We start from the raw sequence: 12,954 nt of genomic DNA, 5'->3' as shown, positions 1-12,954 counted from the left end.
TTTTGTACTGGGGATTGAACTCAGAACCTTGCGCTTGCAAAGTGGGCAGCAGAATCCCCAGCCCTGTTTTCAGTTTCTTGAGGGATGGACCATACTGATTTCCATAGTGGTCATACTAGTTTACAGTCACAGTTTAGAAGGGTTCCTTTTTTCTCCAGCCTTACTGCTTTTGTTCTAACTTGATTTCTTAATGGTAGCCATACTTTCTAGAGTAGGTAAAACCTCAGTGTTGTTTTAATTTGCATTCCCCACTTGCCAGCGATGGTGGTCATTTGTACCCTTTCTAAAAAGTGTCTATTCATTTCACTTGCCCATTTTTTTTGGATGGGTCTTTTATTTGGGGAGGTCTAAATTTTTGAGTTCTTTATGTATTGGTCCTCTGTTCAAGGAATCACTGGCAGAACATTTTTCCTAGTTGTCTCTTCACTGTGTTGGTTTTGCTATGCAGAAGCTTTTCAATTTGATATAATTCTGTTTGTTGATTGATATTATTTCTTATACAATTGAAGGTCTGTTCGGAAAGTCTTTGCCTGTGCCTTTGTCTTCAAGAGATTTACCTATTTTATCTTCCAGCATATTGTTTTCTGTTTTAATATTTCGATCTTTGATCCATTTTTATTTTATTGTAGTACATGGTAAGATATATGGGTCTAGATTCAATCTTCTGCATGTGGCTGGCCAATTTTCCCAGCACCACTTGTTAAAAGAGGTAATCTTTCCTCCAGAATATGTTTTTGGCCCCTTTGTTAAAGTGCCAAAGTCAGATGGCTGCATGTGCTTGGTCTGTTTTTATGCCAGTAGCATACTGTTTTTGTCACTGTAGCTTTGTAATACAACTTGAACCAGTATTGTGACGCCTCGTGCTTTGCTGTAGTTGCCCAGATTTGCTTTGGCTATTCTGGTCTTTACTGGTCCATATGAATTTTAGGGTTGTTTTCTTTAATTCTGTGAGGAATGCTGTGGCATTTTATTCAGATTACATTAAATCTCTCTATATATCAGTTTGGGAAGTATGACCATTTTTACAATATTGGTTCTGTCTAATTGGGAACAAGGGATGTCTTTCTATTTTCTGATGTCCTCTTTGATCTCCTTTTTCAGAATTCTATAATTTTCTTTATGGAGGTCTTTCATTTCTTTGGTTAGGTTAACTCCTAAAATTTTGTTTGTTTGTTTGTTTTTTGAGACAGGGTCTCACTATGTAGTTGAGACTGACCTGGAACTCACTGTATAGCCCAGGCGGGTCTCGAACTCCCAGTAATCCTTCTGCCTCAGCCTCCCGAGTGCTGGGATTACAGGTGTGCACCACCACACCCAGCATTATTTTTCTTGAAGCTATTGTGAATGGTGTTGTTTCCCTAATTTCTTTCTTATTGAATTAATTTTTGCTGTACAGCAGTGGTATTGATTTTTGTGCATTGATTTTGTATCCTACTACCTTGCTGACTTTTTTATTAGTTCTAGGAGTCTTTTGGTGGAATATTCTGGGTCCTATATGTAAAGGATCATGTTTGCAAATAAGGGTAGTCTGACTCCTTTTACAAGTTTTTACAAATCTGTTCCCGTTCTGTAGACTGTACAAAGCTTCGTCATTGCTGTTTTCCTGTGGGCCTCTGGACCGGCTCTCCGAGTCCTTCTTGCTGACTCATCTCCTAGACCATGAGGACCGGCGTGGTAGGACAAACACCGTGGTCCTCGGCAAGGGTCACGGCCCTCTTCAGAGTCCTTTCCTGACCCTGGTGTGTTGGCTGCTCTTGCTTTGTCTGGAGACCCCTCTCTCGCTGAACATTCATCCCTCTTTTCAGCATCAGCTTCCCAGCTGTGTGGGTGGTTGCTACTTTGCGAGAGAGGCAGTTGGTATTTTGAATTCTCTGGTAATTATTTTTGAAGAGATTGCACATTATGGCTGTTTGGCAGCAACAGATTGAGGTTACACAGTTTCAGATCTCTGCAAAGGAGTCCCATCTGTTAGACTTGCTCCTTCTCCCCTTGCTCTTCCTGCAGGAATAGTTTGGGGATGAGAAGGGCCTGTAGGTAGAGCCTTCTGATTCAGTCTGTGCTAGTAGATTTCTGCTCTGCTCGAAATGTAACCATGGGGAAATCCAGATGGTTCCAGAGCTGATGGGCATCTAATGTGTGAGGAGAGAGACGTGCTCTGTGGCTTCTCTAGAAGGCTTTGGCTTCCTGATTAATGGGCTCTACTTATAACCTTATACTTTTAGAATACTTAGCCTTTAGGGAATAGAGTTTGAGTATCTTTAAGTGAGATAGCATAAAAAGCACTGTTTTAGAAATTTGAAGGGCTTTTTTCATCCTTAGCACAACTTTCCAGTTAATCAAGTGGATTTTCTGATGGTTCTTAGTCTGTAGAGCAGGCCCCTCTCAGGAGTTATATGCTTATCTCAGAATAGTGTTGCAGCTATGTCTTCTGTCTTACTAAACTTGCCCTCACCCTCCTTTAGCTCTTGATTTTGTAAGGGTGTGTGTTTTAGTGTTCTGTTTTGGTTGGTGAGACATCCTAAAATTATGACGTACTGAGGATGTTCTGCCTTGACTCATCCAGCTAGAACCCTCCTCCCCTATTCCATCCTTTTTTTTTTTGAGACGGGGTCTCACTATGTAGTTGAGACTGACCTGGAACTCACTGTGTAGCTCAGGCTGGTCTTGAACTCACAGCGATCCTCCTGCCTCAGCTTCCCGAGTGCTGGGCTTAAAGGCATGCGCCACTCAGCCCGGCTTATTCCATCCTTCTGAATGTCTGCAGGGTAATGCGAGTTATGCAGTCCACTCCTGTGGATTCTCCACACCATGCCTGGATAAGGTCTCCACAATGGTCCTTCAGTGCCTATACAACGACTTGTGTCTGCTTCTCCATTTTAAAACTAGTGACCTTATATGTAATGTCTTGTCTACATGGGTTTGATTACTGAAACTAATAAAGTATTCTCTAAATAATGAAAAAAAAAGGAATAATGTAAGACTACAAGAGCAAGAAGCAATTTAAATATGTTCAGGGACCATTTTCATCTTCAGAATTAAAAATTATTTTAATTTTACATCATTGCCTTTTCTCTTACTTTCCTTTTTAGTTTTATCATTTTAGGATTCCCTATTTTTAATTTTCATACAGAGATTTCTTTAACTGATCATTATAATTCAGCATAAAGTCACAAATTACAAAGTCATATTTTGCTGAATCCTAGAGTTCTAAATTATTCATTCTACTTTCTGTTTTTAGATTAGTTTATCCAAAAATTTCCAGTTTATTGTTGTTGTTTTTTATTTTGTACAAATAAGGCAGATTTAGAAAAGAAAGGACATAATGAGATACCTCAAAGAGCTGGGACTAGAGGTTCCATTTGACCCAGCCATCCCTCTGCTGTGTATCTTTCCAAAGGAATTAAAGGAATCATACCACAGTGATCTATGCACAACAGTGTTTATAGCAGCACAGTTTGTAATAGCTAAAACCTGGAAATAGCCCATTTGCCCATCAGTTGGAAACTGGATAAAGAAGATGTGTTTTTTCTATAAAATGGAGTACTACTCAGCCATAAAGAATGAGAAATTAGAGTCATTCATAGGAAAAAGGATACATATTGAGTATATACTCTTAAGTGAAATAAATAAGCCACACATGTGTAAATACCAAATAGTTTCTCGGTGTGAAAAACTATAATGGTACATAAGATCCTAATGAGACAATTAACAATGTGAGATAGGAAGAAAAGGGCTAAAGGTGTAGGGAAAGTGGGAAGGGTGGGGGAAAGGTAATAAGGGAGAGGAAAAAAAAAGATGAGAAAATGAAAAAAATGGAAATAAAGTGTTTGTAAATGGGGAGAGAAGGAGGGGGTGAAGGGAGGGCAGGGACAAGGGGAAAAAACTGAGAATTAAGACTTGTCATGTGAAGGTACAGGATCCCAGTAATGAATGTAACCGTGCTGTATACCTAGATTGTACCAATAAACTCAATAAAAAGAAAAAAAAAAAAGACTAGTGGCCTTGAGTAAGTGGCTGAGAACGCTCATACACAAAATATAACTCTAGGGGAATAGGGAACAGTAACTCAGAGACGTGAAACTGGGGAGGGGAAGAAACCCTCAGATTTGGGGCACTTTCGTAAATGTGTACTTCTTTTTTTTTTTGGCACTGGGGATCGAACTTGGGTCCTTGTACTTGCAAGGCAGGTGGCGGAACCACTGAGCTAAATCCCAGGCCCTAGATGTGTACGTATCTGTACATATGTGTGAGTCTGCTGGACTCACACTTGTGTCCCCTCTGAAGCCCTGAGTCAGCATGGGAGAGAGGCCTGCAGGGGATTTTCAGCAGGACTGGGCTATTAGTCCTGTGCACTGCTGTTAGGGCAAAGGTGAGCACCCTCAACACCTGCTGCCTATATGCTTATTTCTGTATAAAAAAGGTGATCAGGCGAGAAGGGAGTCCTTCAGGTACCAGCTGTGTACTCCGCAGTGACACCACCCATGGAATTCCCTGCCTCAGGAATTCCTGGAGTAGAGGGTACGTACGGCCTCTCTGCAGCTCAGTCTGGGGACGCCTGCTGGGTTCTGTTTCCCAGGCCTCTTGGCCTTGGCTTCCCAACAAGTTTCAGCAGCAGAAGACAAGCAATGTGTGAGGAAGAACTGGAAGAAGTCAGATGTTAAAATTTTGAATTAAAAAGTCCCATCCCCAAAATAAAAATGAGAGCTTTTAGAGGGTGACAATTCTTATATTTCCAGGATGTTTGCTTTTTTTGGTTGTAGAAGAGAGATGATGTCACTTTTTCACCTCTTCCTGTAAATAGAACTTATCTAGCACATTGAAGGCTTCCTCAAGAGAAAGTTAAGATCTGAGTTCATGTGACAGTGAGAGCTATCACTTCTCTCAAGCGTATCCCTACAATGGCACGCTAGAAATCAAAGCATTTTCTAAAGTCTAAGTCTGTGGTAGAGCTGAATGCTATATTAGGATTCACAAGGCACCATTCCTGATCCTGTACTCTAGGGTGTGAGCCTCCACTTTGTTCTTTAAAAATTTTTAAAATAGTTTTATTGAAGTAGAACTCACCTGCCATTTAAAAGGTGTACAATTAAATGGTCAGTACAACAACCAAACTATGCAGCCCCTAGCCCAGTCTAACTTTTAGAAGGTTAAAATGATAAATCCTGAAGCTGAGCCCTGCTGTACCCACTAGCAGTTACATGCCATTCCTCCCTTATTCCACCACAGGGTTCTTGGCAAGTGATGATCTATGTGGTGTCTCCATAGATGTGTTTATTATGAACATTTTATATAAGTGGAATCATACATTATATAGTTTTTTGTGACTGAGTTTACTCCCTTAGTATAGTGTTTTCAGTATTCAACTATACTGTAGCAAGTACAGCACTCTATCCCTTTTTTATTGCTGAGTAATACTCCATTGCATGTATATACCCATATTTATTTACCCATTTATCAGTTGATTGAAATTTGGATTATTTCTCTTTGGGGGCTGTTATGAATAATGCTGTGTGAACATTTGTGTTTATGAATGTATATTTTCATTTCTCTTGAAATACTACCCGGGAGTGGAATTGCCAGGTCATATGGTAAGTTCTGTGTATAGTATTTTGAGGAACTGCCAAGCTGTTTTCCAAACTGGCTCTGTCGTTTTACATCCCTGCCAGCAGTATATGAATATCAAACTGTTTGACAGATATGTGAGTATAAAAAGTTTTATGTTATCATCTGAAGTTTAAATAAGCTTGGCTTAGTTGGTTGTTTCTTGGGTCTTTGGTGTCGTATCTAAGAAGGTTACACCTGATCCACGTCCAGATTTCCTGCCTTGTCCTGTGGCCTCACCCCTTAGAGGTGCTGTATTCATTCACTCCAACTCCTCCCAGCTTGCTTTTAAATCCACAACAAAGGTCCCTTTAGAATACAGTCTTGTAACTTTCAAAAATAATTCTTATGTAATGCTTCCAGAGATGTCTTTTCTTTTGATGAATGTGAAAGCCAGTTAAAAAAGAAAGTAAGTCATTTAGAAAGGAAAGTTATGATGCAGGAAGCTGAGTTTTTGAGAATTAGAAATTTGGCAAAGGTGACGTTTTCTGTGGAAACACATGGACTGTGAAGGGGCAGTCATGAGGAGGTGGCAGTTTTTCTTCATTGAGCATGTGACCGTCCTCCAGAGGGGCTCTCGGCATGGCTTTCTCCTTAACTAGATTATAAACCCCGCACACTTGTTCCTTTATGCCTGTGCCCAGCACAGTGTGTGCTGCAGGTAATAAAGACCTCTGGTAGATGAGTTTGTGGTCATCTTAGAATCTATGGTCTTAGAATTCTGTGATTTGATTTTAAGGATTCACATGCTGAGAAGGCTGTCAGTTCAATTATAGAGTCCTGGCATGGAACATTTGGCTTGGAGCTTTATGTGGAATTTCATCAACTTTGCCTTACAGTCATTTGCTTTTGTACATGTGTAAAACATCACTGACAGTGCTGGGTCCTCCAAGTTTGTAGCATCCTCTGTGCTTTTTTTTTTTTTTTTGGTCCTCACTAGCACAGATCCACACTTTGGGCCTGATTTCAAGAGTCTAGCCAGTGCCGTGGTAACCAGGGCCCTATTCCGTAGTTCTCAGAGGTTTAATATGATAGCCTGGGTTCTGGTGTGTGTGAGTCTGTGACATTGCATCCTATAAAAAGGACAGAGGAGAGGCCTACAGTAGAAAGAGTCCCATCTGTTGGAGATAGCTTGCCCAGCTTGGTCATGTGCATTCCTCGTTTTATTTCATGGCAGTGGGGGTTTGTTCACAAAGATTGGACCTCTGCTTCATCCTGACTCACATTCCTGCCCCTCAGTGGATGTGACAGCCACGGGCAGTGTACTTGACTGTCATACTGTCAGCATTCTTGAGATCCTTCTTCCTTGGCTTATGATCCCGCTTGGGTTTTTCAGGTTCATCTCATGAATAAAGAGAAATGAGGTTAATGAAGGTGGTTCTGGAATTCACTGGGGGCCTCCCCCGTATGTTTGGTTCATGACCTATTTTACTTAAACTAGGCTCCATTCTCTGTGTGTGAGTAAATTCTACCCTTTGGTCTTGGGAGGAGAAGAGGAGTGGCTGGTTAGGTTGAGGGTGGGACTTCTTTGGTGAAGTGGAGGCAAAAGAGAAATGAGTAGAAGGGTAGTTACATTTTGAGTAAGAGGAAGTTTTTGTACTTAATAATAAAGATTCAAGGCTTCAAGATGGTTGAATTGGCTTAACATGAGTTATTCATTTATGAATCTGATGTCCCCCCTTATCCATGGTTCCAGTTACCTGCAGTCCACTAGGTAGCAAAACTTAGCCCAAATTTGTTTCTCCTTCAGTTTTACAAATAGATTTGTTCTTAATGTAGATCTTAGTAATCTTTCTTTCATCATCAAGAGTTTACACCTTGTCACTTAATGGAAGGACTTTATGACTTCTCTTTGGCGTATCCATCTTGCCAGTATCGCTATTCTTGCATTTGGGGACCATTATTAAGTAAAATCAAGGTTACTTGGTCATGAGTACCTTGACAGTTGGGCCGATAACTGAGATGTCTACCAAGATTGAAGAGAGAGAGGACAGATGGTCACAGAGACCCTGACTCTGCATCCATATAACTCAACCCTGATAGGATTCAACTACTGTAGATACTCAAGTCCTTTATGTAAGATGGCATAATGTTTGTATATAGCTTATGCTCATCTTCCTGTATTTATAAATTAAACTTTATCACGGATAGAGAAGTAGAGGAAAAATGCAGTCTGTATTGAGTTGGGTACTGTCTGTGGTTTCGGGCATCTACTGAGGGTCTTGAAAAGTGTCCTTGAAGGAGGAGGGATTGGGGGCAACTGTATAACTTTGTGAAGAACTTAATGCTCATTGGAGTTAGATAAGCATTAAATATAGGAATCATTGTGCAAAAGACCTGTGCGTGGCTTATTCAAAAGAGAGAAGAAGGTTGTCCCAGTTTTTTATAGAAATTGGTTTTTCCAATAGCATGTAATGAACATCTTTCATGTCAATAACTACTTCAACAGCATTATTTTTAATGTTGTACCACACTATATAGAGTTTTTGTTTGTTTTTATTGTTGATTGGATTCAGATCAGTAGTAATGAGGAAGATAAACAGTGGCGTGGAAAACTTTGTTCTTTTTCTGGAGGACCTGTGGGTGCTGCTATTGGAAATTTTGTGGAGTCTGGTAGCTTGGGAATTTGTCTGGTTTCCCTTGTGAAGATCATTCAGCTTTGAGTAAGCATGGAACAAGCTGCATTCTTCTGTCATGTGGAGGAAGAACTTTTACTCTTGCTTCTCGGTAGACTGCATTTATCAGCTTATTTGAGGCCAACCTAGAGTTTGTAGAATGTGTGGTGTCTTGTCTCTCTCCTCTCCTCTCTTTTCTTCCATCCCCTCCCTCCCCTTTTCAGACAGGGTCTCGCCAGGCTGGCCTTGAATTTACCATGTATCTCAGGCTGGGTGTGAACTTGTCATCCTCCTGTGTCAGCCTCTCAGTTGCTGGGAATGAAGATGTGTACCACATGTCTGGCGCGCGCACGCATGTGTGTGCGTGCGTGCGTGTGTGTGTGTGTGGTGGTGTCTTTTCTATTCAACTTCTCTGGTTTTCCAACATAAATGAGTGTTGAACAGATCGATCTTATTCTTGTACTGTTGCCAGGGCAGTCCGACAAGAATGTCCTCTTTTGTACTGCGAGTCACAAGGCCCTAGGCTGTAGGCTAGCTGTGCTTTTGTCTCCCTTGGGTGTGAATTTTGGGATTCCCATAACCCTCCTCAGGTTTGGTACTAGAATGACTCACAAAGTGCCCCATTTCTAACCTGGTTCCTTCCCCAGGAATACCGAAAAGTTCCCACCTTCTGATCGTGCTTGTGTCTCATCTTTCTGGTGACGAGCCCTGTCCTGAAGCCACTTGTATGTCAGATCCTGTGGTGATTTGAAGGTCTGGAAGAGAGCCAGTGTATATGTCTGTGAGATACAGGAGGCTTGTTCCAGTGTAGTAGCTTTCTCAACTGTCATATCAGAAATTTAGAAATCCGTAAGAAGGGTCATCTGTAGTTGAAGGTGCAGTGGAATAGATAGATCTGAAAGGAGCTCACAGGGAATAAAAAAAAAAGCTGGGAGGGAAAACTCAGCATATTTGAGAATAATGTCAGGTTGGAAGTGGTTGTATATATGCATTTTGTCTTCCAAGTGACCACTCTTTTCTTAAATGTAATTATACATGTAAAAGCAGCTAACAGTTTCTCAAGATGACTCTTTTTTTTTTCTTTTTTTTTTTTTGATTCCAGGGATTGAACTCAGGTCCTTGCACTTGTAATACAGGCGCTAGAACCACTGAGCTACATCCCCAGCCCAGGGTTCTCAGTATTTATTAGTTGAATGCAGTTGTCTAAGTTGCAAAAATATTTTTGTGATAATGACATTTCCCCCTTGTAAGGTCCTTGAGACTTTCATAAACTTGTATTTTACCCTAGTATATTTTTAACATAACAGAGTACAATTTAGAATGTTAGGCTGTTTCCCTTAGTCCCTAAAATTTAGTATTCATGTCTTTTCTTTTAAAAATACTGTGAACGGAGAGGGAGGAACTCTTATAGGAGAGCAGTCTTATCCTGAATAAGCATCAAAAGCATCTGCACAGTCTTTTATAGCTGGCCGATTATTGAAAGGAAGAGCTCCATTAACAGCAACGAGTGGCAGAAGTGGAAATGTTGGTCTGTTTGCTCTGAATTCACCTCCCAATCTAATCTCTAACCAACCAGTTCTGTTCACCAAACCTCCAGGCAGTGCTGTGCCTGTCAGAATCAAACTCACCAAGAGCATTCTGGAGGGGTCGCTTTTCAGCACCTGGAGGATTTTTAGGGAATCTAGAAATTTTATGAAAACAGAAAGGCCTGTGAAGGGAGGTCAGTCACTTTTATAACCGTGCTTTCCAATGAACAGCAAGGACTAAGAACTATGGCTAGAACTCGGAATTGGTACACAATGGGGAAGTAGAGCCTGCTGAGAAGATAGGTATTTTACTCTTTCTTAAAATATATTTGTATTATACTGGAAGTTCAGGTTTTGTTCCTAGGGCACAGCTAGGTGTGGGTGTCAGCTGGTGCAAGGACACTCGCTGATTGATAGTGTAAATACACACAAACTCTTACTCAAAAATTTGAGTTACGTGGTTAAATTTTTTTCTTGTTTTATATTCTCACAACTTTCCAAGCTGATTTAATTAAATGGGTAACCCTGTCGTACCCACTCCCTGCAGCCTGCTAGAACTTTTTATTGACGATGGACCACGGTGGAGTTGGAGTAACTAGGTATAGGATAAGGCAAACATTGACCTGGTATCTGTCTTCAGCTGTCCAGGGTATGACCAGGGAGGGTATCTTCTTGACTGAGCCTCTTCAAGCTGTCTATGCTCAGGCTGGGGAATGAAGCCAGATGAGAGGTGTGTGTTTTCCTTCCCCATTCCTTCACGGCAGGGCAGCGTGTCTTATGATGTAGCACATACAGCTCCCATGACATCCACCCAAACATTGCATATGTTTGATTCCCAGCCACTCAAGTGCTGAATGTGGGAACACAGATAGCAGTCAGAGCAGTGTGTGGGTGAGGCTATTCCACATGGAGCCCTTTGGTCAGCTTCTGTATCTGGTACTACCCTTTAGGTGTACAGTGAGGAAGGTGTTGAGAGGTTGGGGATGGCCGGGAGGGGATGATGGAGTGGTTGCCGTCCATATTTGTGATATCACAGGTGTGCAACAGTAGGAGCTGGGACAGGGCTGGGGTTAGAACTTTTGTCTTTCGCTGAGATGGGTGCTCATGTTGTTGCCTCCCCAGCCGTCAGTCCGCCTCTCCCTGAGAAATGCACCTCCCTCGCTAGAGTTTCAGGTTCCCAGCCTGATGAAAGCAGCTGATGGCGATGGATAGGGGAGGAGGAAGGGTTGGTCTCAGAGGAGTGGGCACATGTGAGGGAATGCTGGAGAGCCCTACCTTCATCTCACTGAGAACAATAGGGCAAAAATGAAAGGCTGGAGAAAAGTTAAATAAAAGATGATTCTTATAGACTCCCTACTTTGGGAGGTTGGGATTGAGGGTGAAGGAGTCTGGATAACAGAGAAGAAGGAATCCTAAGAAGTGAACGAGTGTGTAAATTGTAGGCAAAAGGGGAAAGGACTACTCATGTCTTAACAGTGTAGTATTTTGTTTTGCTTTGTTTTTTTCAGACAGGGTCTCAGTATCTAGTTCATGCTGGACTTGAACTCACCATGTAATCCAGGCTGGCCTCAAACTTACGGCAATCCTCCTCCCTCAGCCTCCTGAGTGCTGGGATTACAGGCATGGGCCACCTTTCCTGGCCAGAAACACTGTAGTCCTGTAACTATATTTTTCTGTCTCCAGCCTTGCCCTTTACCCCTAGGATTTCTTAGCCTATTGGGAAGGTACAGTACCATGTATTAGGGCTCAGGGATCCTGAGAGGAATGGTGGTCAGTGTTCAGGTGTCAGTGTCAAGGAGAGGAGAAGAGGAAAGAAACTATGTAATTTTTTAATTAAAAGTTTTTTTTTGAAGGACTGAAAGTGTAGCTCAGTGGTACAGTGCCTCGGATGCGTGAGATCTTATATTCAATTTCCAAGCAGCTCCCCCTACAGTCTTTAAAAATTATGATCAGCTTCCAATATCATGCAATTAATTACTCTTAATTTAAAAAGATGGTTAAGCTATAGGTTTTAATTTAAATTGGATTAATCTTTTTTAGATGAACTTTAAAAATTATCAACATCTGTTTAAAATTTTGGATTTTAAAAATGTTAAGGCTCAAGCCGGGCGTGGTGGCGCACGCCTGTAATCCCAGCATGGGGGGGGGGCTGAGACAGGAGGATTGCTATGAGTTCGAGACCAGCCTGGGCTACATAGTGAGTTCCAGGTCATTCTCAACTACACAGTGAGACCCTGTCTCAAAACAAAACAAAACAAAAAAAAAGTTAAGGCTCAAAGGTGAAGTATGGAATGGAGATCACTTGTCATTATGTAGTATTCAGTATGACTTTTATGGTCATCATATCTGCAGCCATGGACTTAACCCCTGGGGCATCACGCTGAGTTCCACAAACACATCCCTTTCTTTTATTCTGTAAATTTTTACTTTAATGTTATAATAGCTGGCTGTGCATCTAAGTATCCTTTTTTGAGGGATACAGGAAGCAATCTTCGTGTTTACCTACTTGGTGTGACAGTTGACAAGTATGTGCATCAAACCAGAGTTTTCACCCACATTATGCTTTGCCTAACAGATTTTGGGTATGGTTTACCTGAGCATCACAGAGGGTACAATACACCCACACCACTCTAGGGTTTTCTTTTCCTGTTAGAAGTAGCCTCATTTAGTAAAACGGCACATGAAAAACCAAATTTTTAGATCAAAATGAATCATCAGGTTACTCATGTATGGATGATAATGATGATCCATTATGGTAAAATACGTGTTTTCATAACAAGAGTGGTGTAGATGTGTGATGATGATGACAATGACTTTGATGTTGGCCATGTGAGCCAAAGCTCCTGTGACAGTGAGATGGAGCAAGAATCAACTGGTACAGACACAGGGAATGAAGACTCCTTGATTCAGATGATGAAAACAGCAATATGAGTGCATATTTGTCTAGTCAAAATGTTGCAAAATGGTAATGCAACCAAATGGAATAATCCATTGTTAGAACTAGGTCCAATAATATAGTGAAGACCTTGGCAGGGGTGAAACCTATTGGGTGGAAGGAATGCCAGAAGTGGCATTCATTGTTGGAAATTGTAACAGATGAAATGCTACACAGTGCTGGGGCCAGGGATTTAATTCAGTGGTTCTGGCTCCGGCCTTGCAAGCACAAGGGCCTGAGTTCAATCTCCAGTACCAAAAAAAAAAAAAAAAAAAAG

The 12,954-nt window shown here is 41.3% G+C and overlaps 1 protein-coding gene and 1 pseudogene across 2 annotated transcripts in view; one reads left to right on the top strand and one right to left on the bottom strand.

The window, feature by feature from the left end:
• LOC117286786 overlaps positions 1-272 on the bottom strand; it is a 2,083-nt pseudogene extending 1,811 nt beyond the window's left edge.
• The window catches only part of Tacc1 (transforming acidic coiled-coil containing protein 1), a 61,739-nt gene that overhangs the window by 12,404 nt on the left and 36,381 nt on the right, over positions 1-12,954 (top strand). The gene's annotated exons all lie outside the window — the stretch shown is intronic.

Source organism: Fukomys damarensis, unplaced genomic scaffold (assembly GCF_012274545.1).
Source record: "Fukomys damarensis isolate Sample0158 unplaced genomic scaffold, DMR_v1.0_HiC HiC_scaffold_18, whole genome shotgun sequence".
In the NCBI taxonomy this organism is placed as follows: domain Eukaryota; kingdom Metazoa; phylum Chordata; class Mammalia; order Rodentia; family Bathyergidae; genus Fukomys; species Fukomys damarensis.
This window is presented reverse-complemented; position numbering and strand designations above follow the sequence as displayed.